General features: G+C 49.2%; 1 protein-coding gene across 3 annotated transcripts in view; it reads left to right on the top strand.

Annotated features, from left to right (window-relative positions):
• SEMA6B (semaphorin 6B) overlaps positions 1 to 25,104 on the top strand; it is a 175,485-nt gene that overhangs the window by 30,165 nt on the left and 120,216 nt on the right. The window contains exon 2 of one of the 3 annotated variants that reach the window (XM_077331950.1): positions 4,556 to 4,659. The exons of 1 other annotated variant lie outside the window; for it this stretch is intronic. The gene's annotated coding sequence lies outside the window, so the exon portion shown is untranslated. Of the gene's footprint in view, positions 1 to 4,555; positions 4,660 to 4,715; positions 5,029 to 25,104 lie in introns of those variants that run through there. One more of the 3 variants, XM_077331952.1, reaches the window with a different exon arrangement.

Below are 25,104 nucleotides of genomic sequence, written 5' to 3'. Positions count from 1 at the left end.
TAATATTTTATAACAAGTATAATGATAATACATGATTGAAAGTTCAGCATTACACAGTGGTGTAATTTGATATCCAAATATGCTGCTAATCCCACTGGGATTGTATAAAACTCTCATGGCAATATACTTCTTTTGTATGCTACATTTGTGTGCGTGTTTTCTATTTTCAGTGTTTATTTTTTTCTGCGTCTTGAGATGGCAAAAACTACAGTACTTGTGCTAAGGTCCTATAAAGGTGTGACAGTTTGCAGTTCTCTTTCTCCTTGAAGTTTTATTATTTATTTATTTGCATTTATTGATTTAACTAATTTATACCCTACCTTTCACCTGAGTGGGGAAGGTGGCTTGCAACATTCTCCTCTCCTCCATTTTTTCCCCCTCACTACAACCCTGTTACTATGCTAATGACCCTGAACCAATTAAAAGAAGCCATCAGAGACAGGGGTGCATGGCGAAGATTTTCTTATAGAATCACCGAGGGTCGGACATGACTGAATGGATATCATCATCATCACCATCATCATCATCATCATCATCATCATCATCATCATCATCATCATCATCATCATCATCATCATCATCATCATCATCACCATGCTAATTAATTTATAAATAATGTGTTTCATTTTGGTAAAGCTGCAAAGCAAGTTAAGGTTTGAGAAGAAAGTATTATAAGTATTTCATTTATTTCCTAAATTTACAGTTTGCCCTCCCCCCAAGGAAGAGTTAGGGCATTGTTCTCATTGTTTCCAAATTTTTGGAATGTGTACATGTCTCACTCTACCTGCCACCATATAAATAGGTGGTGGAGCTCAGATCATCCCGAAATGTGCACTTAATGGCCTGGACATTTTGTCCACAAAACCTAGGTACCCAGATGCGGATGGTAGCTACATTGGTTGCAGAAAAGCATTTTGCACATGCCCAGGTTGTCCCTCACCTGCAGATGTCCTGGGGGCAACCATCAAAGTGCTTCCCCTTTTGATCAGTTTCCATGGCTCCTGTGGTGTGTGGGATGCCTTGTGGTTTCTCCGCAGCGCCAGCCGTGAACTTCCCAGGCTCATTATGGCAATGTGAAATGACAGTTTGCAGGGTGGAAGCCAACCTTACAGATTCTGAAGTCGGTGTGCAAGCAGCCAAGATCTTGCGCTTTTCACGGAGTTATGAGTGTAGGCCGTCTGGGGGAGGCAAGCTATTAATTAGAGGCAGAGTTCAAGCCTGGCTGGCATTTCGACGGTTCGTGGATCATCACGGTTTCATACATCAAGCCCTCCAGAGCATGCGCAGAGTGCATTTCTTCCGCTTAAGCATCTGGGCCGTATCAGAAAAGGTGGAGGGCTGAATGGCAGTGAAGTTGCCCATATGTTGGACACATGACTAGACTTTCAGATTAAAGTGTAAGACCTCCTTGGATTAATTTTGACGCGGCTTCCAGAATAACAGGAAGGCCTTTTCCTTGCAAACATTGTAAGGGCTCATATTGCATTCTTGTTCCCAGCACATCAGCTCTGATTGTCCCCGTTTTGATTCCGAGAACCAAATCCTGGTTTATCTTTATTTCCTCATGATGACTTTCCCATTTAGGGTTGCCAGCTCTGAGCTGGGAAACACCTGGAGATTTGAGGTGGGGGGGGGTTGGGCAGGGGGTGGTCTTCTGTGGAGTCTAAGGCCACGGAACCCATTTTCCAAAGAAGCTGTTTTCTCCAGGGGAACTTCCCCTTTTTATGTGGCCTGGAGATCACTTATGACCCCAGGAGATCTCCAGTTGCCATCTGGAGGTTGGCAACCTGTCCAAACCCGCCTTGGCTCCTCCTGCATTTCCCCCCCCCCACTTCATTTTGCTGCAAGTCTAGACTGCAAAGGGGAGCGGGGCTTCTTGGCGATTCGTTTCCCTGGTCCCCTGCTCCTCAGTAGCGACCCTGGTCTTCCGGTGGGGTCTCCCATCCAAAGACTGGCCAAGAGCAGCCCTGCTAAGCTTCCAGGGTCTGACAAAATTGAGCTCGCTGGAGTAAAAACGAAAATCTCGCACTCTGAGAATTATCATGTCAGGGAAATGGCTCCCTTTCCCCTGACGTGCTTGTTTTATATAGGGAGGGGATTGCCTTCCATGCAGAAAAGTAGTGTGACAGGGATAGGGTTGCAGCCTCCAGCTGGGGCCTGGAGATCTACTGGAATCAGGAATGATCTCTAGGACACAGAGGTCAGTTCCTCCGGAGCAATTTATTTTGCTTTGCCATGCTGTCCACCCTGCTTTGCCGGGTGGACAGCATGGCATTAAACACCACTGAGATTCTCGCCCTCCCTCCCTCCTTCACTTTCAAGGCTCCATTATCCCAAATCTCCAGGAATTTCACAAACCCGGAGCTGGCAACCCTAATCAGGTCTCATCATAGCTTTCTTTCGGCCAGGCTAATTTTCTGAACTAGAACTGTTCTACCTGGTTCTTCCCATGCTTTTTGTGACTGTTGAGAATCTCTGTCTGTAGAAAACCAGGATGTCAGGGGGAAAGGTTAGGTTAGAACCTTTCCTTGGCATGCTAGTTTTCTGCATGCGTGCCAAGTGCCTTCGACTCGCCGAAGCTCTACAGAGGCATTGGTAAAGACATTTCTCTGGTACCAATTACAGCAGAGAACATGAGGCAGGGTCTCACCTGTGCCAAGCTGCCTTCGGTGTCTAACGCTAAACCTGAGACAGCGCATTCACAAGGTGTCAAAATCCCCAGCCGCTAGGAACGAGCATTTAGTCATCATGGGGGGGACGGGGGGGAGAGCTGTTCAGGCTGTAGCCAAAAAATGAGATAAAATTACCGAAACAAATTAAGGATGGATAAGAATTGCTTATCTTAATTGCAATCTGCTGCCTGGACAGCTGAATATGTGGACGCTCGCCACCGGGAAGACAAGAGAAGCAATTTCGTTTCCTAACCCCATTTCTTTCATGTTTTTTTTTTCCGAATCAAAATTCAATTTGGGGGCACGACTGGGCTGATAAGGCTGTCGCCAAGACTGATGCCTGTTGCATCTTATGTTCTCGACCAGGGGGCCCTGCGCCAGATTGGCGCCCCCGCAACTCCGTCCTGTGTACAGTCTCTGAAATGGTCTGCACTGGAGCTCTTTAATGGCCAAGCCCACGGGGATCAAACGGAGAGCCCTGGCAAGCGGACCAGAGATACCTGTCCCACCCACACCAATGTCGGGAAGCGAGCCAGTGTGGTGTGGTGGTTCAGAGCATCAGATACCGATTTGGGAGACCCAAATTTGAATCCCGACTCATGCCGTAGAAGCGCCCTGGGGGACCTTGGGCTAGTCCCATGCTCTTGGCTGCGGGGATCGGATGCAGGAGAGGAGGAGGACGTGACGCACTTTGAGCCCCCATTAGGCAGAAAGGCAGGACGCTAAATAGGTCCCAGTTGGGAGATTCACTGCAGTTTCTGATCCCTGGGAACTGGAAAGCCAAGGGATATGAGAATACAAGGTTTGGACTTTCCCACGCCGGACACCTGGTCCCTTAAGGAGGTCACCTGAGGGTGGGTCGCGGTACAGGGATGGAGAATTGGCTTCCAGTGACAAAAGGCTGCACCCCCAAGTAAGCAGACCCTGTAGTGTTGTCCATAATGGGTTGCGAAATTTCTCGAATTTTGGGGGGGTGGGATCTAAGGAGGGGAGGGGAGGGGAGGGGCCTCTGCAAGATATAACCTCCAAAGCCGCCGTTTCCCCCTATGAGAGTGATTCGGGCACCCACACACCCACAGACCTGGAGGTTGGCAACGGAAGCAGTCGGTGAAATATGAGACTTCCACCCAAGACCCTGGAGACCAGCTGCGGGTCAGGGGGAACAAGAATTACTCTGGTAAAGCTGAGGACAGGTCTTACAGTTGCCAACTCTGGACTGGGGAATGCCTGGAGATTTGGGAGGCGTCTAGGAGAGCCAGTTTGGTGTAGTGGTTAGGAGTGCGGACTTCTAATCTGGCATGCCGGGTTTGATTCTGCGCTCCCCCACATGCAACCAGCTAGGTGACCTTGGGCTCGTCTCGGCCCTGATAAAACTGTTCTGACTGAGCAGTGATATCAGGGCTCTCTCAGACTCACCCACCCCACAGGGTGTCTGTTGTGGGGAGAGGAATGGGAAGGCGACTGTAAGCCACTTTGAGCCTCCTTCGGGTAGGGAAAAGCGGCATATAAGAACCAACTCTTCTTCTTCTTCTTCTTCTTCTTCTTCTTCTTCTTCTTCTAGGAAGGAGGGGTTTCAGGAGAAGCTAGACCTCAGTGGAATACTTGGAGTTGGCAACCGTACTCCAAATGTAGTTTGCCCCCCCCATTTCCTGTTTTCCTGACAGTCCTGCCAGGTAGGTGAGCCTGATAGAGTGACTGGCCTGAGGTCACCTAGTTAGCATGGCCTAGTGGAGATTTGAACCCGGTTCTCACAGATCTTCCTCTGACGTAACCACTGCACCACACTGTTTGGTGAGACGGTGGCCTCTTGCCAGCTACCCGAGGCGCTTGCAGCAGAGGTGTCATTTGCCTTTCATAAACACAAGCTTGTTTGATCTAATCAGGGGCTGCTAAAACTTCATCAGATGTGTTATGCGTGTCCGGACCGGCCCGGCAGCGTCTCCTCCAATTCCCCTGGAATCTCCTCCTGCGACTTCACCTGGAAAAGGTATGAAAGCCAGGCTGGGAGCTGGAGGGCGGTGAGCACAGCTAGTCTTGATCACTGGATGCTCCAAACCGTGGCTTGGGCTGGCCCGTTTCCAAAGCTGCCTTTGGGGCTTGCCCTCCGCTTTTGAGCTGGGACGACGCAAGATTTCTCGCTGGGAATCGGCACGTGCTGCTAGTGGGAGGCGAACCTGGTTCTCGTGGGAGGGCCTCGGCGGTGTTGGTCAAACCTCTCCGGGATGCCTCTGTTTGTGAGAGGCAGGAATGGGATTAACAACAGCCCAGCACTGACTGTGACTCAGATTCTGGCTTTAGAGCAGAAAGGTCTGCCGCACGATCATCCTTGAGGAGCATCCCAACCCTCATGATTCAGGTCAGATGGCCGAATAATATCGGTAGTGGTTAGAGTGTCAGACCTGAGTTCAAATCCTCACTCCATGCTGGTTGACCTTGTGGCTGTAAGTTGGTCCGCTCTGTCTGGCACAAGGAACCAGGGCTAGGAAAAAGTCAAGGGTGTGGAAGGGTCAAAGGAAAGTGCCATTCTTTCGTGGTCTCCTTCTGGCCTTAGGTCTGTGTTTGTGGCTATTTTTGCCGGGTGTTCAGTGGTTGTTTTGTCCTGTTTCTGTGCCCATGGATAGTTCTGGATGTATATTTGATGGTGTATTAGTGGTTAAACAGTCAGACCCCGGAGCAAATCCTCACTCTGCCAGGGAAGCTCGCTGGGGGTCCCTGGGCCAGTCACATGCTCTCAGCCTCACCTACCTTGCAAGGTTGTTGTGAGGATGAAACGGAGGTGAAGAGAATAATACGAGCTGCTTTGGGTCTCCACTGAGAGGAGAGGCAAGATACTATTTAGGATATAGTTTTAACTTCTCAGCTGATTTAATAGGAAAGACAGTATATAAATTTTGGGGGGGGGGGAATTGGGCTGGATGTCCTAGAACTGTTGATCAGTCTAGCCTCCCTCGTGCGATTGTTTGTTTTGTAGACTTTTATTACGTCCCCTTTCTCCCCCAAACGGCACCCGGAGTTGCTTACACCATGCTCTTTGCCTCTGTTTTAGCCTCACAGCAACCCTGTGTGGTAGATTAGGTTAAGGGAGTATGACTAACCTGAGTTCATCCAATGGATTTCAGTGGTGGTAGAGGCAGGATTTGAACATGGGTCTCCCAGATCCTAGTCCTGTCTTAGCAGTAATTATCCTCACACTGTCGCAAGAGGGAGGTGTCAGGACCGAAAACATCATAGAGGCTCCTGGGGCATAATGGTTACAGGGCTAAATTAGAAGTTGGCAGACCCCGATACAGATTGCTACGCTGCCTCAAAAGCGTGCCAGGGCAAGTCTTGCATTCGGCCTCACCTGCCTCACAGGGTTGTTGTGACAATGCAAAACTAGGGAAGCAAGCGAGCGTCATCTAGGAGAAAAGGTTGAGATAGAGCTGTATGAGCTGGGATAGAGCTGTGTATTAACCAAATAAGACAGGGAGGCCAGCCTCCAGGAGGGACCTGGGGACCTCCTGGAATCACATCTCATCTCCAGACTACAGATATTGGTTCCCCTGGAGAACATGGATGCTTTGGAGGGTGGACTAGGAGTGCCAGCCTCCAGGTGTGACCTGGGGATCTCCTAGCATCACAGCTCATCTCCAGGTCATAGAGGTCCGTTCCCCTGGGGAAAATGGAGACTTTGGAGGATGAACCAGATAAAACAGTCTTCAGGTGGGACCTGGAGATCCCAAGGGGCTACAGCTCATCTCCAGTCTACAGAGATCAGTTCCCCTGGAGGGGGACTCTGTGGCATTGTACCCTGCTGAGGTCCCTGTCCATCTCAGGCTTCATCCTCAAATCTCCAAGACTTGGCAAACTTATCCCTTTGACCACCTGTCAGCCCTTATAAACGGGTGGGAAGTCCTTTCTCCACAGGATCATCACATTGGTAGTCAACCTGTGGTCCTCCAGATGTCCATGGTCTACAGTTCTCATGAGCCCCTGCCAGCAAACACTGGCAGGAGCTCATGGGAATTGTAGTCCATTGACATCTAGAGGACCACAGGTTGACTACCACCATGTGAATGCATGGGAAGGGTCGGTTCCTCCACTTCCCACCCTGTGGTTGGGGGCTTTCCAGATGTTGCCAGTCACAGGAAGGGTATGTATTTGCAAACCCTCCCTCAAGGGTAAGCACGGTGCCCACAAGCGAATGGCCACCAGAGCTTCCAGTCTCCAGGTGGGGCCTGGACCTCTCCCACTATTACAATTGATCTACAGCTGACAAGAGAAGTGGGTCTCCCTGGAGAAAATGGCTAATAGTTGAGCTAGAAATAGCTGCTCCCCAACGCGCTTGGGGACCACACCAAGGCCTCAGTCCCTGGCTGCATATTTTTTTTAATCATTTTATTGTCCTGCAACAACGTAGAGCTTTCCCACTAGCTAGCACCAATGCTCTGCCTTCCTTACATGGGAGCTTTCAGCAAATGTTATTTTATCATTGTTATATTTGTTGTGATGTTCCATGTAATTACCTCCTGACGTTTTATGTAAACCGCCCAGAGCTGTATGGAAGGTTGGCATAAAAATCTTAATTAATTAATTAAGTAGCCGTGCTGGTCTGAAGCAGCACAATAAAATCAAGGTCCAGTAGCACCTTTAAGACCAACAAAGATTTATTCAGGGCGTGAGCTTTCGAGTGCAAGCACTCTTTGTCAGTCTATGAACTCCTTGCATCACAGGGAATATATAGCAAAAATCAGTTCTGTTACATCAGTAGACTGTGTCACACAACCAAATGCAGCCAATGATAATTCTTTATCTAAACAGCCAATCAATCCCCTGGAATTCAGTTGTAGTTTACAAAAGCAGAAGGAGAAACAAAACTGCCTTTGCCAGTGATCAAAGGCTCTCACCTCACCGTATGCTGCTTGCCCCAACAGTCTCCATACAACTGTGAAATATTCTTACAAGAGAATTGCTGGTAACTATCTTATCCCAAGGCCAGGGAGTTAAATTCAAAATTCCATTCCATTACCATTACCTTACAGTCACATTATCACAAATAAAATAAATTGTGAGGAATATGGATACACGAGTTGGACAAGGTTAGCATGAATAGTGAGATTTAAAAAACCTATGTCTTTGTTGAGTCCAGGGTAAGTCATAGTTTTGAGCATGGGTAGTCATACTGCGACCCTCCAGATGTCCATGGACTACAATTCCCAGGAGCCCTTGCCAGCATTCACCAGCGAATGCTGTCAAGGGCTCCTGGGAATTGTAGTCCATGGACATCTGGAGGGTCGCAGTTTGACTACCCCTGGTTTTGAGTGTTGTAATAACTTGCATTTCTGCAGTCTCCCTTTCTAGCCTGTTCCTGAAGTTCCTTTGCAATGAAACAGCTACTTTCAGGTGCCTTACTGAATGCCCTGGAAGGTTGAAAAACCCCTACAGGTTTTTCAATTTTGTGATTTTTGATGTCAGACGTGCCCATTAATTCTTTGGGGTAGGGTTTGACCTCTACATAGGGCAAACAGATTTCAGCTGATTTCCAAACTACGGAGATCAGATCATAGAATCATAGAGTTGGAAGGGGCCATACAGGCCATCTAGTCCAACCCCCTGTTCAATGCAGGATCAACCCTAAGCATCCTAAAGCAGTTCCCCTGGAGGAAAGGGCTGCTTTGAAGGGCAGACTCCTCAGTGGTGTCCCATGCCGTCCTCAGGTGTCCCATGCCGTCCTCCAATTATCCTGGAATTTCTTCACCCGGAATTGGCATCTCGGAGCTTCTGACAAGGGTGACTTGCTTCAAGCTAGAGCAGGGATGGGCAAACTGTGGCCCTCCAGATGTCCATGGACTACAATTCCCATGAGCCCCTGCCAGCAAAAGCTGGCAGGGGCTCATGGGAATTGTAGTCCATGGACATCTGGAGGGCCACAGTTTGCCCACCCCTGAGCTAGAGAGTGAGTCCAGGACGGAGGCTGATCAGTCGTCCCATTTTACGACGACGTCCTTAGAACCTGCAAGTAGAAGCCAAACAGTACAGGTGCACCGAAGGTAGCAGGAGACGTCCTTGACTTTGATTTCTTTCCTTTCTCTCCCCCCCCCCTTTAAAAATCACTTAGCTGGGGAGTTCATTTAAAAAAAAATTCATTATTATTTCACGTCTGGCTGGTTTTTAATCAGCTTAGGACAGTTGCCTCGAGGGGGTCTGTTTCGCGATACGTTCTGCCTCTCTCTTTACGGCGAGGAGGAAAAGCTGCGGCAGAGGCCTTTTGTGGGGTTTGACACGGCTTCGGCCGATTTAATTAAACTGCTTGCCAGGAACGGTGCCAGAAATTTGAGGGGCTTGGATGAAATTTCGGCTGGGCTGTCTACCCAGGAGGCGGACGGAGGTTTGATGCGGATGATTGTCTGCAGGGAAAGGGATGGAGGCAGGAACCAGCACCCTGCTGGAACAGCCTGCGCAGTGTGGTGGTTAGGAATAAACAGCTTTAAAAGGGGGGTAGATAGATTCGTGGAGGATAAAGTCTATCAGTGGCTATCTGTGGCTGAGGGGAGTCTCCACATTCAGGAGCACCAAACCTCTGGATCCCGGAGCCAGGGGGCAACCTCAGGGAATGGCCTTGCCCTCTTTTGCTGGCCCTCCAAAGGAACTGATTGGCCCCTGTGTGAGACAGGATCCTGGACTAGAGGGACCACTGGTGTGATGCAGCAGGGCTCTTCTGATCTTCTTATGAAGGGCTTGGCCTCTGTGACCTCTTTTGTTGGCCCTCCAGAAGAAGTGGTTGGCCTCTGTGCAGGGCAGGATCTTCTCTTGCGTCCTTAGAGCGTCGAACCAGGATCTGGGAAATCCAGGTTCGAATTTCCACTCTGACATGGAGGCTTGCTGGCTGACCTTGGGCTAGTCTCACACTTTCTGCCGAACCTACCTCACAGTGTTGTTGTGTGGGATAAAATGGAGGTGAGGAGAATTCTGTAAACTACATTGGGTCCCCATTGGGGGTGAGAGATGGGATATAGAGAAAGGAAATAGATAAACCTGGGGATCTATCAAAAGTTTGAAAATGTGGTCTTCACAGGTAATTAGAACACAAGGTTATATTGCCTTGCTTGTTGTTGTTAGGTGCGAAGTCGTGTCCGACCCATCGCGACCCCATGGACAATGATCCTCCAGGCCTTCCTGTCCTCTACCATTCCCCGGAGTCCATTTAAGTTTGCACCGACTGCTTCAGTGACTCCATCCAGCCACCTCATTCTCTGTCGTCCCCTTCTTCTTTTGCCCTCGATCGCTCCCAGCATTAGGCTCTTCTCCAGGGAGTCCTTCCTTCTCATGAGGTGGCCAAAGTATTTCTGTTTCATCTTCAGGATCTGGCCTTCTAAGGAGCAGTCAGGGCTGATCTCTTCTAGAGAAACTCCAAGGTTTGTTCGCCTTGCAGTCCAAGTCTTCTCCAGCACGAGTTCAAAAGCCTCAATTCTTTGATGCTCGGCCTTCCACTGCCTTGCTTAGGGTCTATTTAATTTATTTTCTTCTCCAGCAATGGTCTCGTGGCAGCTAACTTTTTAAAAATCAAGGACAAATATTCCTAAAAGTATTTTAAAAGCAATTAAAATTGTTTAATTTTTTTTTAAATAGCTGAGTCAAACCATCCGTCATGGAAACTCCCCCTGAATTTGAGTCAATAGATCCAGATTAAATTACACTCCCCAGGTTCAGATGGAGGGGAGATAGTGCAGGTGGGGTGGGGGTTGTTTTTTGTTATCTCTATTCTCCAAATCTGTTTCGATTTTCGCTTTATCCTTACTCAAATCAACCCCATGGATCTTCGTTTTCATGTCATTTTCTGTTTCTGGTCCCCTCGTTAGTTTGATTTTACTTTTCTGTGCCGTATATGTATTTTCCTCTCCTTTTGTGCATTGATAAATCCGTATATTTTGTGCATTAGTGATGCATGTTGGTTATGAAAGCAGCAAAAAAATAATGTGTTTATATTCTACAACCCTGCCATACAGTACACTCTGGGCACCATTTACTTTAAATGATTATGCGCCCTCTGACTCAGCTGGTCTAGAGTTATGGGCTGGGATGTCACCAGTATGCGGATGACACCCAGCTCTTTCTCCTGATGGACGGCCACCTGGATTCCCTCCAAAATACATTTGCTGGATGTCTATAAGCTGTAGCTGAATGGCTGGAGCAGAGATAGAATCATAGAATCATAGAATAATAGAGTTGGAAGGGACCTCATGTGTCATCTGGTCCAACCCCCTGCACTATGCAGGACACTCACAACCCTATCGCTCATCCACTGTCACCTGCCACCCCCTTGAGCCTTCACAGAATCAGCCTCTCTGCCAGATGGTTATCTAGCCTCTGTTTAAAAAACAGAGTTGCCTACCACTCCTCCAAGACGGAGGTCCTGTGGCTGGGCAGTAAGGCAGCAGATCAGGAAGTGCACCTCCCCACTTTGGACGGGGTGCAATTTAATATCTTGCCCTTGGCCAGGAACTTGGGGGTAATTCTGGATGCCTCCCTTTCTATAGAGGCCCATTCCACGGGAGTAGTGCACACACGGAGTTCTTCCATCTATATCAAGCAAACCTTTTAGCTCCCTTTCTGTCACCAGATTGCTTGGCCACAGTGATCCATGCAATAGTCTCCTCCTTACGTAACCTGTCCTCCGTGGGCCTGCCCTTATCCCTGACCCAGGAGACTTTGAAAGAAACTGATGATGGCTAATTTCCAACAATGTGTAGGAATCCCAGACAACATTAAATTGTGACAAAATTGCCACTGGTGCAAAATGCAGCTGCTAGGGTCTTCGCTGGAACATCCTGGGGAACCCATATTCAGCCTGGACTGAGTCAGTTGTATTGGTTGCCAGTTGTGGCCCGGATCAGGCCTGGATCAGGTTCAAGGTTTTGGTGTTAATCTTCAAAGACAAACACGATCTGGGCCCCTCATATCTGCGGGACAGACTGTCTCCTTATGCCCCGCAGGATGCTATGCTCCGGGGTCATGAGGGAGGGTCACCTGGCATCGACGAGGGACAGGGGCTTTTCAGTCCTGGCTACGACCTGGTGGACTGAGCTCTCAGGAGAGCTGAGGGCCCTGACGGAACTTTGGTTGAGGTCATGGCTGGTAAGATCTGGGCGCCCCACTGGCGAGCCAATCAATTGTCATTTCCCCCTGCCCAGGCCCTCACCTGGAGCACGGTTTTATCAAAAAAAAATCTGTCATACCAGGGGTATACCAGGGCTCATAGTGTTTTTAGACAAGAGCCTCTTGTGGCGCAGGGTGGTAAGGCAGCCGACATGCTGTCTGAAGCTCTGCCCATGAGGCTGGGGGTCCAATCCCAGCAGCCGGCTCAAGGTTGACTCAGCCTTCCATCCTTCCTAGGTCGGTGAAATGAGTCCCCAGCTTGCTGCTGGGTAAACGGTAATGACTGGGGAAGGCACTGGCAAACCACCCCGTATTGAGTCTGCCAAGAAAACGCTAGAGGGCGTCACCCCAAGGGTCAGACATGACTGGGTGCTTGCACAGGGGATACCTTTACCTTTACTGTTTTTAGGGGACTTTATGTGCGTTTTATTGTTACCTGCCACAAACCACTGTGTGAGAGTGGTGGGTTATAAATTGAAACATAAATGAATAAAATAAACAAAAAAACTGTAATTTCATTGGAATTTTATATTTTTATATTGTGTGTGTGTGTGTGTGTGTGTATTTTGAACCCTGTGAGTTGCCCTAAATTGTGGAGATGGGCACATATAAATACAATTCTATATTTAAATAAAACAACAACTTCAGAGCCAACAATGAAAAACTGGAAAGCCGAGAAAATGGCAAACCAAGATATACAAAGAAATTAAAGAGGGAGGAAGCACTGTTTTTTTAAATTATTTTTATTATTCATTCATTCATTCATTCATTCATTCATTCATTCATTCATTCATTCATTCATTTATTTATTTATTTATTTATTTATTTATTTATTTATTTATTTATTTATTTATTTATTATCTACCACTACCTGCAACATGGTCCTGTAAATTGTTGATATATACAATTTATACGGGATAAACCCTTCCAGTTTGCACAAAGAAAACCCCCAAAACGTTTAATGGGTGATGGCTTTGAGAAAGCTTCTGATTCGCCACAGGTGAATAGGCCCGTGGCTATTTTCAAGGTTAGTAGCAGAGATCATGCTTTGCATATACCAGTCTCCGGTAGTGTGGCAGTGCAGGGAGAGGCTTCCTTTTGTGAAGAGCTGCCAGAAGTCCCGCATAGGCCATATGGAGATACTTGGACCCGAGGCAAGGCTTGTGCATATTGATTTGTTGCAAAAAATAATTCCAGACTTTCTATTTCAAGAAAAGCTGACCAACGGAAGCGTAACGGGGCTGCTTGCTCATTTTGCATAATGGATTCTGCTGATTCTAGTCCTCTGGGAGGAAACAGGGCGGGAGAGATCCACCGAGTGCCCATCCTCTGACCACTGCATGCAGCAAAATGGACGGACAGCCCTAACCCAGTCTTGCAGATGGAAGGGTCAGATGTTTGAATCGTCCTCTGCATATAAATCTTACCGCTAGTAGGGAAATTAGATCAGCAAGAAGCAGGCTAGGATGGTGCAGGAGGAGACTTACTTACTCAGGGTGTCTGTTGTGGGGAGAGGAATGGGAAGGCGACTGTAAGCCGCTTTGAGCCTCCTTCGGGTAGGGAAAAGCGGCATATAAGAACCAACTCTTCTTCTTCTTCTCTTGATCAGGCCTAGGTCCCCTTTGAAGAGAGGGAAGGCAGGGTGTAAACCAGGGGTAGTCAAACTGCGGCCCTCCAGATGTCCATGGACTACAATTCCCAAGAGCCCTTGCCAGCATTCGCCAGCGAATGCTGGCAAGGGCTCCTGGGAATTGTAGTCCATGGACATCTGGAGGGCCGCAGTTTGACTACCCCTGCTCTTGACCGACAACTGCGGCACATAGCATGAGTGGGTGGTGTAGCAAGGGAGCATTTAATGTGCCCTGCTCCCAGCCACGGAGCGGGAAGGTTGGGGTGGCTTGGGGGCCCAATTGGAGAAGGCGCCCATGATCTCTCACAACAGGCAGCAAGTGCTGCCAAATTCAGGTTGGGAATTTCCTGGTTTAGGGGTGGCACCTAGGTAGGCGAGGGACCTTAGTAGTTCACAATGCCACAGGGCCCACCCTCCAGGGCTGCCGTTTTCTCCAGGGGAAGAAGAGATCTCTGTGGTCTGGAGATCCATTCTCATTCTAGAAGAACTCCAGGTCCTATCTGGAGGTTGGCAACCCGGTTTCTTCTGATCATGGAAGACACGACTTCCTGTTCCTGGCAGCCCAATGCGAGGGGTCAGAGGGAAAAGAATGTGGGTGCCCTCCTTGCCCCCTTCTGACTTCAGGTGAGTGGCTTAGCATCAGCCCTGGCCTGGAGAAATGGCTTGTGGGTAGGGTCGCCAAACCCCGTGTGGGACCTGGAGATTTCCCTCTCTTACCATGGATCTCCAGGCAGTAGAGGTCAGTCCCACTGAAGAAAGTCAGATGCGGAAAGAGAGAAGAGAGAGGAGCAAAGAGAAATCTTTTCCAGCATCCCAAAGACGGAGACTTTTCAAGAAGGGTGGCCAGATGTGGGTTAAGCCAGTGGTCCCCAACCTTTTTACCACCAGGGACTGGTCAATGCTTGACAATTTTACTGAGGCCTGGGAGGGGTAGTCTTTTGCCGAGGGACACCGCCTCCTCCTGAGCCCCTGCTCCACTTGCTTTCCCGCTGGTGCCCTTGACTTCCCGCCGCCTGCTGGGGGGTGCTGCCAACCGCAGCTGCACAGTGCCATGCCGAGGGGGAGCCCCAGCCATGGCGGCCGCTGGAGAGCCGGTGGCAGAGTGGCAGGGCAGCCCCCCGGGAATGAGGACAAGGAGGAGCCGCAGACTGGCGCCGACTGATCTACGGACCGGTACCGGTCTCCAGACTGGGGGTTGGGGACCACTGGGTTAAGCAATTCCTGAAGGTTTTGGGTGGAGCCTGGGAAGGACGGAGTCTGAGGAGGGGGAGGAGCTCAGCAGGAAGATGACCCACTCCAGGCGACCTTCTGAAGCTGCCCTATTCTTCAGGAAGCTAAGCAGGGTTCACCCTCGTCAGCACTGGGATGGGAGACCACCAAAAAAGCCCAGGGTCTCCACTACCCAGAGGCAGGCAATGGCAAGCCACCTTGGAGCATCTCTCGCTAGGAGAATGCAGCTGCAGCAGGAAAAAATCACACTACTGTACCTCTACTGCTCCCAGATTCCTCACCACCGCCCCGCCCCCACTGCCCCCAAAATTCTCACCAACCTCCTGGATCCTTCCACTCCCTGGGGGGGGGGGAAGTACCACCCTCTTTGGGAACCCCTCCTCTAGTCTATGCTCCTAGCAGTGAAGCCCCTGAGGACTAGAAATGTGTGTTTTGAGTGAAGTTTTGGGGGAAACTGAAATGCGCGCTCCTGTTTATGCGCGTACATAGAAAGTGGCATCCCAGCAGCCCTGCCTGTCTACCTTACCTGCCGTTGAGCTATCCCTTTTCTAACGCTGTACATGCCAACAGAACAAATGCTTGCAAATTTTGTCCTGGGGGGGATGCCTCAGAGAAACCCTAAGCTCCTCTGCGATCCTGGAGGCTTGCCTCTCTGCCGCCCAGGCTCCAGGCTGCCGAAAGGCTGCAACGAAGCCCCCGCTGGCATTTTAATACTTCGAGAGCAGCTTCGGCGTGATGGATAGGCCAGCTCCATACGCTGAGCCTTTGGCACGAGTTATAATTGAGCGCTCTCCGGAGGCCCGGCAGCCGTTTCGAGCTCCTTCCTTCCCTCGCTGGCCGTCTCCTTCCCTTCTTCAGGGTCTCCCGTCCCTTTCCTGGCAGCCGGTGGTCTTAAGGCACCAAGGGTGGATCCTTCATCTTAGCCATAAAACAAACGAGGCTGCTTTTTAAAGGCATGGAACTAATTTTTTTAAAGCCGAGAGTTGTGCCAAGCCCTGCTGGCCGCCGTTTTTCCAATGGAGGGAAGCAGCTGAAAGAGTCCTGACGGGGGGAAATGTGGAGGAGAGGAACTGAATGTGTACTGCCAAGTTTTAGGCGGGAGACGGCCAACCTTGGGGTCTCGCATTCTTCCGTCTGTCCCCTCTGCAGCTGCGGAGGAGAGACCTCACTGAGGCCTGGAAGCTTAAGGCAGTCTCCTTGGTTACTTGGCTCTTTCGGGGGTGGCCAGACTGTAGCTCTCCAGATGTCCGTGGACTACAATTCCCATGAGTCCCCCTGCCAGCTGGCAGCTTAGCAAGCTGCAACCCTGGCCCATGAGGACGGTGTAATAGGGAGAGGAGGTGCCCTGGGGTGAAAGGGGATTTGCATAGGGTGCCAGTAATCCTTCAGAGAGATCTGCCTATGTTGATGGTCTCAGATTTAACTTTTAAGCCTTTGTGCATCTAAGGGCCCACCTCTCCCAATATGCCCCCAGATGAACTCTAAGATCCACACATGTGAATATGCTGGTGGTCTCCAGCCCTAAAAAATCAGGAAAACATGTTCACAGTCTGAGTAGTTCAGCAGTAGAATCAGCTGCCTAAGAGCGGTTTCTCAGTGGAACTGGCTTCCTCGGGAGATGGTGGGTTCTCCATCTTTGGAAGTTTTTAAACAGAGGCTTGATAGCCATCTGACGGAGAGTCTGATTCTGCGAAGGTTCAAGGGGGTGGCAGGTGACAGTGGATGAGCTATAGGGTTGTGAGTGTCCTGCATAGTGCAGGGGGTTGGACTAGATGACCCAGGAAGTCCCTTCCAACTCTATGATTCTAAGAGGTGGTGATCTCCCCCTCACTGGCAGTCTTCAAGCAGCGACTTATCCTGGATGCTTTACGGTTTGATCCTGCATTGAACAGGGGGTGGGACTAGTTGGCCTGTATGGCACCTTCCAACTTTTTGATTCTATATGTTCGGAAAAGAAGAGAGGGGTAGGCTTTGTCGACCAGATGTTCAAGGGTTTGGAATCTGTGCCTTCCAAGGAGAGGCTGAGATCTGGGTCCCAGTCAGGTGGATATACGTTTTTATGTCTCCAAGAAGGTGTGGGGCTAGACTGGATGGCCATCCGTGGTACAATCCAGCTCTGTGCAATTCTGATTCTGACTCTCCTGGGCAGACATAATTTTCAAGAGGAATTGCATTGGTTGCTAGTTGAGTTCTGGATCAAGTGCAAGATGTTGGTTTTAACCCTTAAGTCCTTGCGCAGTCTGGGCCCTGCGTCTCTAATGGGCCACCTCTTCCAATGTACTCCCAGTCAAGCTCCAAGCTTTACAAATGCAAAGATGCTGGTGGTCCCTGGCCCTAAAGAAGTGCGACTGGCCTCAATCAGGACCAGGGACTTTTCAGCCCTGGCCCTAGCCTGGTGGAGTACGCTGCTGAGAGTCACGTGGGCCCTGACGGAACTATCAAAGTTCTGCAGGGCTTGTAAAATGGCGCTATGTCACCAGGCATATGGCTGAGGCCAGGATGCACAGACGGGCTGTATGCCCCCTCCAGGGCACACCCATGCCAGCCCAATATTTATTTATTTATTTATTTATTTATTTATTTATTTATTTATTTATTTATTTATTTATTTATTTATTTCGATTTATATACCGCCCTCCCCTTATATACTGAGATGGAGAGTTGGGATAGAGTTTTTACTATTATTCATTACTATAGTTTTTATATTCTGATTTTAACACTCTAAAATTATATATTGTACACTGACCCGAGCCTGGCGGCAGAGAGGGGTGGTTAATAAATAATAGCAATAACAATAAAATAAAAATAAAATCTGTGTGATTCTGCAAGGTTGTCCACAAGGTGACCTTTCTCCCAGCTTCAGCTATCTCACAAAGTTGTATGCTGGCAGGGGCTCATGGGAATTGTAGTCCATGAACATCTGGAGGACCACAGGTTGACTACCACCCCCTACACCCCCCTACACAATGGGAATTGTAGTCCATGAACATCTGGAGGACCACAGGTTGGCTACCCCTGCTCTAGCCCAACACCCTGCAGAATTCACAACTACCTGCCCACCCACAGTGACCCCAATCCCATGCCCAGACAGAACAGAAGCAAGTTCTTTCTTCTCATCCTGCTTAGCAGCTTTAGCTTCCTCTCCGCCAACCATTACAGCATGGTTTTCTTCTGAAATGCTGGTGTAAGAAAACAATGGCTTTAAAAAAAATTGACGGCAGGGAAGGGGAGAGCAGTTGCAAAACAATCCCCATTTCTTCATACCAAAGTTTGAGTCCAGGGGCAATTTTAAGACCGGCCAAGTTTTATTCAAGCCATAAGCTTTTGTGGGCAGGCGCGCAAAACTTTATAGTGTGAGTAAAACCTAGTTGTTGTTCTTAACGGTGCCCCTGCTGGACTCAAACTTTGTTTTGTTGCTTCAGACCACAGTGTTATCTCTGGAGCACGATCCATCCAAATCCCCAGGGGGAGGTGAGAGAAGGGGGGGAGAGGTCTGGCAGAGGCTGAGCGAGCCTAAGAAATGAGTCACACGTTGCTCTGTACATTCGTCGTCTTGGGGAAATCAAAAAAATTTAGCCTCTTGTCAGTCTACGGACATGAGTTCCCTTCCAAGGAAACACTCATCTTGTCTCTGCAGGGACAAGCAGTTTGCCAAGGACGCCTGGAAAAGCAGCACCAGGTTGGGGGGAAGGCATTCCAGGACATTCGCATCCTTCGGTGGGAATGGCTGTGAGCCTTCCAGATGTAGGAGGAGGAATTAGCCCTCCCCCTCCTTTTTCTCTCCTGGGAGGATCCAGGGAACACCCAGAAAGAAGCAGGAAAGGAAAGGGGCCGGAATTGGAGGAATGTCAGCCTGGAATTTCCTCCAGCCCACAGTAGTTATTAATACCCAGGGTCAGGCTTACCGGCTACAGCCTTGGGACTGCAACAGGTTAAACCTGCTCCAGCCACCTGGCTGAATTACCTGTTGAGCTGGATCTGGATCCTTCTGGTAGAGATGAGCCACAACATTTCGTGGGATTCTGTATTTTAAAGTCCCTATTCCTTTTTTTTTTTTTTAATAGCATAGCTTAGGAATGAAAATCAGCAACATGAACAACAGCCGGCAGAAGAAAACATCTGTCGTCATTCATGGGTAGTGGATTTGCATGCTACCCACTAGGGAATGTGGTGCCCCCCCTGAATTGTGGGAAGGACTTCAGCAAAAAGCAGGGACTTCCCAATAGGGAAACCAGCCCTGCAAGGTAGGCTAGGCTGAGTCACTGACCAGCCTGAGCATGCTTCAGGGCATGCTCAGAGTGGGGATGTGAACCGGGCCCTCCCAGGCCGTAACCTGAGAGTCTAGGGGTGGCCAAACTGTGGGTCTCCAGATGTCCATGGACTACAATCTTGGCAGGGGCTCATGGGAATTGTAGTCCATGGACATCTGGAGACCCACAGTTTGGCCACCCCTGCCCGTGAATGAGTAGTGAAAGCCATTAGGAGTAGCTAAGGGCCACCCACTGAGAGAGACTGGCTGTTGCTCTCAATGAAGGTGGATTCTCCTTGGAATGAAAGGGTAAGTGACAGACAGGTGGGGCTTGGACGTCTTCCAGAATTCTACCTCGTCTCCTGGCTACAGAGATGCTGGAGAACATGGCTGCTTTGGAGGGGGAACTCTAGAACGTACCCCACTGAGGTCCCCATCCTCCAGGCTCCACCTCCTAATCTGTAGGAATTTCCCGATCCAAAATAGGCAGTCTCATCGTTCCAGTGAGTTGAAGCCACATTTGCCATTTACTGGATCCCTGATGGAGTGCTGTCTTGGTCTGGGAACCCCAAATCCATACCCGGCCCTGAGTCTTCCTTCCCAATCTCTTCTTCTCACTTTGACTGAGGTAGTACGGTCAATGCTGCACTCTTTGAGGAAATGGTAGCCCCTTCTCTGAGGCCACCCATCCATTCTGGGTTTGGGACATGACTGAAGACCGCGTGGGGTTGGTGAAGGCCTGAGGAAAGCTAGTGCATGCTTTGGAGGGGCTGAGGAGCCACAGTACAAATGCTAGGGATGCCAACTTCCAGGAGGGGCCTGGGGAGCTCCTGGAATTACTTGATTTCCAGACTGCAGAGATCAGCCCTCTTGCAGAAAATGGCTACTTGGGAAACTGGACTCCGTGACATCATGTCTCCGTGGGGCTCTGTCCCAGGTTCTGAAACATTTTCAGCCGGGAGTTGGTAACCCTGTCTTAGGCCCAGAGAAAAAAAATCTGTTCATCTGTGGAGCTGGAGGGATGTGGGAAGCCCATGAGATCCACAGTCCATACTGATCCTGTCTCTTGCTTCAGTAAGTCCTGCAAGTGTAGGTAGAGTCCCAGCTAACTATTTCAGACATCGAGGTCAGGGTAGGTTAGATCTGATAATACTGGGTGTAGTCTACACGGGTTTTTTTTACCCACTGCCTGCTCAAATAAATCCCTGCTGTCTACACTGAATTTGATTTCGACATTGATTTGGGGCACTTTACATTTTCCCTCTGCAACGTGCATGATAGATCTGGAGTAACCCTACCTTTCCCCCACGATATCCTGGAGTGGATATAAGCCTCGATATTTCAAAAACCGCCATGAGTAAATGTGCAGATCTCTGCTTTTTGCAAATTAACTTGCTGCCTCCTGCCTCCAACACTGTAGCAAAGCAGCCTTCCCTGATTGGCCAGGGCGTCAGTTCAGTCTTTCTGGTTCCCAGTTGCAAGGCTTGTCTTAAAGTGACTGCGCTCCAGAAGCCCTAACTTCTCTCAGCAGAGATTTGCCTCTTGATTTATTCCCCCTCTTCTGCTGTCTCCAATCCCCCCCATTCAAGAGAAGAAAGAGACTTCTGCTGCACTTGGCTCCCTTCCCCACTCGAAGCTTTTCCAATCGAGTGCAGAACACTTTATTTCAATGGGGGGGGGGGGGAGATAGAGGAAGACCAGAGTTCAAATTGATCTGAATGCAGCAGGATCCACAATGGAAAAAAAAACACAGTAAGTGCAGAATCAGCTCTGCTGAGATCTCTTGCCCCGTTCTCACGAATCTGGCACGCCCATTTATATCTTTCCGATCATGTTTTGATGTGTGAAACAATTATGCCGCTACAGCTGCCGGTGAGGTAACTACTGCCGGATTGCAGCACGTTGCTAGTGGCAGAAAATGAGTTCCAAACTTTTGTCCATACTTGGGCAAGCCCCAAGGAATTTTACCCTAAACACACTTCCTTCCTTGGATCGATCTGTTTGGGTTTCCCAAACGCAGGGGAGATTGCAGGAGGCTGAGCTTCGTTTGCAGCCTACCAATTAGTGCAGAAAGCAAGTTATTTGCACCCCATCGAGCTACCACAGGTGGTGGCCCTCTCCCCTGGCGCTGGTGTGGCTCAGGTGGGGGAGTGCGATTGGATGGACCCACGGAGTCAACAGCCAACTGGGATGGGAGATAGGATTACACTGTGCTCCCAGCTGGAGCTGAGCGAATTGTGTTTCCTTTCAAAGAACTTGTTTTATGACCAAGTTTAACATGGCCGTGGGCTGCGATGTTTTGGGTTTTCTAGCAACCTGACAAGCGTGAATTTGGAACTCCCATCTTGTTCTGTATCTGGGAATCATTCTGGTTTGGAACCAGATTTTTTTTTTTAATCTTTCAATCCAGATGTGCAACCGAAGTCCCCCTCGTCTCTTTTTCCAAGGGAAGGAGGGCAATAGATTCTAATTTCCGAAGAATCCTGGAAGCTCGAAGTCCATCTGCAGCCCAGAAATACTCCCACGTGAACTGGGAATACACTGTTCCCCATCTCTCTTTCCAGCAAATATTTCCTGGCAGAGAAGCTGGCATCCGCCTGCAGTTCTCTGGACTCTTCCTAAATTCCTCAGGTGGCCTGTTAATTCATTACTGGATCACACAGCCGTGTGTTACATCTCTTAGGGTCTGGCACTCAGCACTGCCCGTGGATTTCTGCCAGTCCTTCCTTATCTCCTCCTCATTTCCTAGAGAGCTTCTCTGCCTTCTTCCAACTGGATGTAGTTTTTGAAATGGACTGGCCCAAATGGAGGCCAGATTTAAGAAACATCTCCCTGGGGGTGGGGAGGGGGGGTTTATACATATTTGTTTATTTATTATCAGATAAAAAAAAATTATCAGATAACTTGGCAAGTGCAGGTGAACTCTCTCAAGGTCACCGCTTAACATTTTCCAGTTGATCTCCTTTAAAAAAAATAAAAAATCACACCAAAAGCTTACGATCTATGGTCTGTGAGAACAGCTCAAACAGGACTGTGACTAGCCCAAGGTCAACCAGCTGTCTGCATGTGAAGGTGTGGGGAATCAAACCCAGTGCTCCAGGTTAGAAGCCATCACTCTTAACCACTACACCAAACTGGCTGTCAGATGACAAGAGATCAGTTCCCCTTGAACAAAAATGGAGGCTGGACATTATACCCCAGGGTTGTGTCTCCCCTCCCCAAACTGCACAACTCCAGGATTTTCCCACCTCTGGGTTGGCAATCCTACCACAAACCTTTGATGTATATCTGTATCACTTTTCTTTTTAGATGATGTTAGTGTGCTACAGCAGTAGTCCCCAACCTTTTTGAGGCTGGGGACCGGCGGCAGCAGGGAGGGTGATTGCCCGGCCGCGCACTCCGCGCACACGCGTATGCGCACACATGTATGCGCACACGCATGTATGCGCCATGCGCAGACCTGCTTCCCTTTCCTCCACTCCCACAGTAAGAAGCTTCTCGGGCCGCAAGCTTGCGGCCTGGGAAATTTTTTACTGCGGGGGGGGGGAGCGGGGAGAGGAAGCCACGGCCCGGTGCCAGGGCCTTCGCGGCCTGGCTCTGGGCCACGGCCTGGTAGTTGGGGAACACTATGCTACGGCACACATGTGCCACGGTGAAAAAAATCTCAGCAAAAACGTTTGCGTTTTTGGGGTTAGTGTTTATCAATGTGACCAGTGTTGGTGAGCTCTGATCTTGAAAGGGAATGTAGACATTCCGGTTCAACCAGACGAGGGAAGAATGAAACCTGTAGCAGTTATCTTGGAATTGAAATTAGCAGTCCTCTTCTGACTGGCTGAAGAAAGAATGTAGTCGGGAGCAAATCTCTGGAATGCAGAAATCTCAGTTCCTTTGTCTGTTCTGTAGGAGATGCAACAAAAAACAAAACAAAAGAAGGGAAGAAAACCTCCAAAGCTGTCCTTGGCTTTTGAGCCCCTCTTCCAAGGATCGTCCCCTTTCTTTCTAAAAGACAAAGCAAGCTTCTAGACTCCATTTTTATGAAGATGCACTCGACTGATGTGTGTCTTGTTAAGGGGTCTTCTTTATTATGTTCTCTGGGGAGCCCCCTCCTGCCCATGTAGCGTAGTGGTTAGATCAGGAATTCTCAACCAGGGCTGATTCTGCACTTACTTTGTTTATTCCATTGTGGATCCTGCTGAATCCAGATCGATTTGAACTCGGGTCTTCCTCTTCCCCCTCTTCCCCATTAAAACAGAAAAGTGTTCTGTACATGGTTAGGGAAGCTCAGAAGGGGAGGGGGGAGCCATGCACAGCAGGAGCCTCTTTCTTTTCTTAAACAAGGTGCGGGGGTGGGGGGAGGATTGGAGACAACAGAAAAGGGAGAAAAAAACCAAGAGGCAAATTTCTACTGAGAGAAGTTTAGGCTTCTGGAGCTTCTGCTGAGAAAAGTTAGGGCTTCCCCTTTAAGGCAAGTTAGGGCTTCCCCTTTAAGCCTGGAAACTAGGAACTGATGCCCTGGCCAATCAGGGCTTCTCTACCATGGAGTTTGAAATTTGAACAAATTTGAAACAGGCAGAGCTCTGCATGCTTTCTCATGCTTTCTCAGTCTGATTCTTCAAATATTGAGGGTTATATCCACTCTAGGATATTGCAGGATAAAGGTAGGGTCACTCCGGATCAATCATGCTTGTTGCAGAGGGAAAATTTAAATTGGACAAAATCAAAATGGAAATCGCATTCAGTGGAGATGGCAGGGACTGAATCGACCTGGGATTGGAATAAAAGCTCTGTGCAGACTACACCCAGATTCTGGGGAACCCTGGGGTTATGCGAGAGCTCTCCAGGGGTTTCGCAGAAGTCTGGATAGCTGCTGATATCACTAGATCTCACTGGAGTCCACTTTCCATGTTGCTCCACAGGCCTTCTCTTTTTCTTCATAATGGAAATGGTGATTGATTGATTGATTGATTGATTGATTGATCGATTGATCGATTGATCGATTGATCGATTGATCGATTGATCGATTGATCGATTGATTGATCTGGCTGGCTACGGAATCTTCCTTCCATGCCCACTTCTGAAGAGGCATGTCACCACTCTTGGGGTTTCTCGAAGCCTAAAAAATATTTCAGGGGCTCCCTCTGTGGTCAAATGGTTGGAAAAGGCTGGGTTAGATTGTCGAACTAGGAAGACTGAGGTTCAAAATCCTGCTCTGCCTTGGAAACTCATTGGGTGCCTTTGGGCCAGTCACACGCTCTCCGCCTAACCTACTCCACAAGGTTGTTGTGAACTGCTTTGGGTCCCCACTGGTGGGATAGAAATGACAAAAATGAAATGAGCAAATAAAGGCTGGGAGAGAAGGCTGAGTCCCACTGATTCAAAGCTGGTCTGCTTTTAGAAACTCCGGCAACTGAATTTTGCAACCTCGGTGGCTTCCTCCATCTCCTCCTCCTCCTCCTCCTGCATACACAGAATTGTTTCACACCTGGGAATGCCTGCCGGCTTTATCATCCAGACGTCACGTTTGTGGGTCAAGAAGAAGCGGGACGGAAAGAGACGGGGAGGAGAGCTAGCAGTTGCAAATGCTTGGCACTGCACTGAACGGGGTTTACCAACCCGAGGAAGTGACTCAGCTCTGCCCCGGCTCACGCTTGTGGGTGGCAACTTGGCAGCTCTGCCAGGAGGAAGTGACTCAGCCAAGGTCATTGTGAGGAGGCAGTGGCAGAGGCCAGGAAACAAGGCGGCCTGGAAACGCTCGTAGAACGTGACCCTCAAAACGCAGGCGTTTCTGATGTGCATCAGGCTGTTGGGGCTGCTGTGGGTTTTGTTCTTTCCCGGCCTGCCACTTAACACAAGAGGAAAATAATGAAAATCGTTGTTTCCTGCAGAGGGGCCAGCCTAGGGACTGTGAGAGAGGTGAATTGGAGAGAGAGCAACAGGCTGAAGGGCAAACTTTAGAGCAGAAGAGAGATTATAACTCGGGTCTCCCTGATATTAGTCTAACTGATATACCAGATGGAGTCTGTTTTTGGCTAGTGTAGTACCTTTAAGTGGCTCTCTTATCCTTAGAGCGGTTCCTCAGTGGAAAAGGCTTCTTTGGGAGGAAGTGGGATCTCCTTCTTTGAAGGTTTTTAAGCAAGGGCTGGATGGCCTTCGGACAGAAAGGCTGATTCTTGTGAATTTAGCCAGAT

The sequence above is a fragment of the Paroedura picta genome, chromosome 4, assembly GCF_049243985.1.
Source record: "Paroedura picta isolate Pp20150507F chromosome 4, Ppicta_v3.0, whole genome shotgun sequence".
Taxonomy (NCBI): domain Eukaryota; kingdom Metazoa; phylum Chordata; class Lepidosauria; order Squamata; family Gekkonidae; genus Paroedura; species Paroedura picta.
Note: the sequence above shows the minus strand (reverse complement) of the source record. Positions and strands in the feature narration are given on the sequence as shown.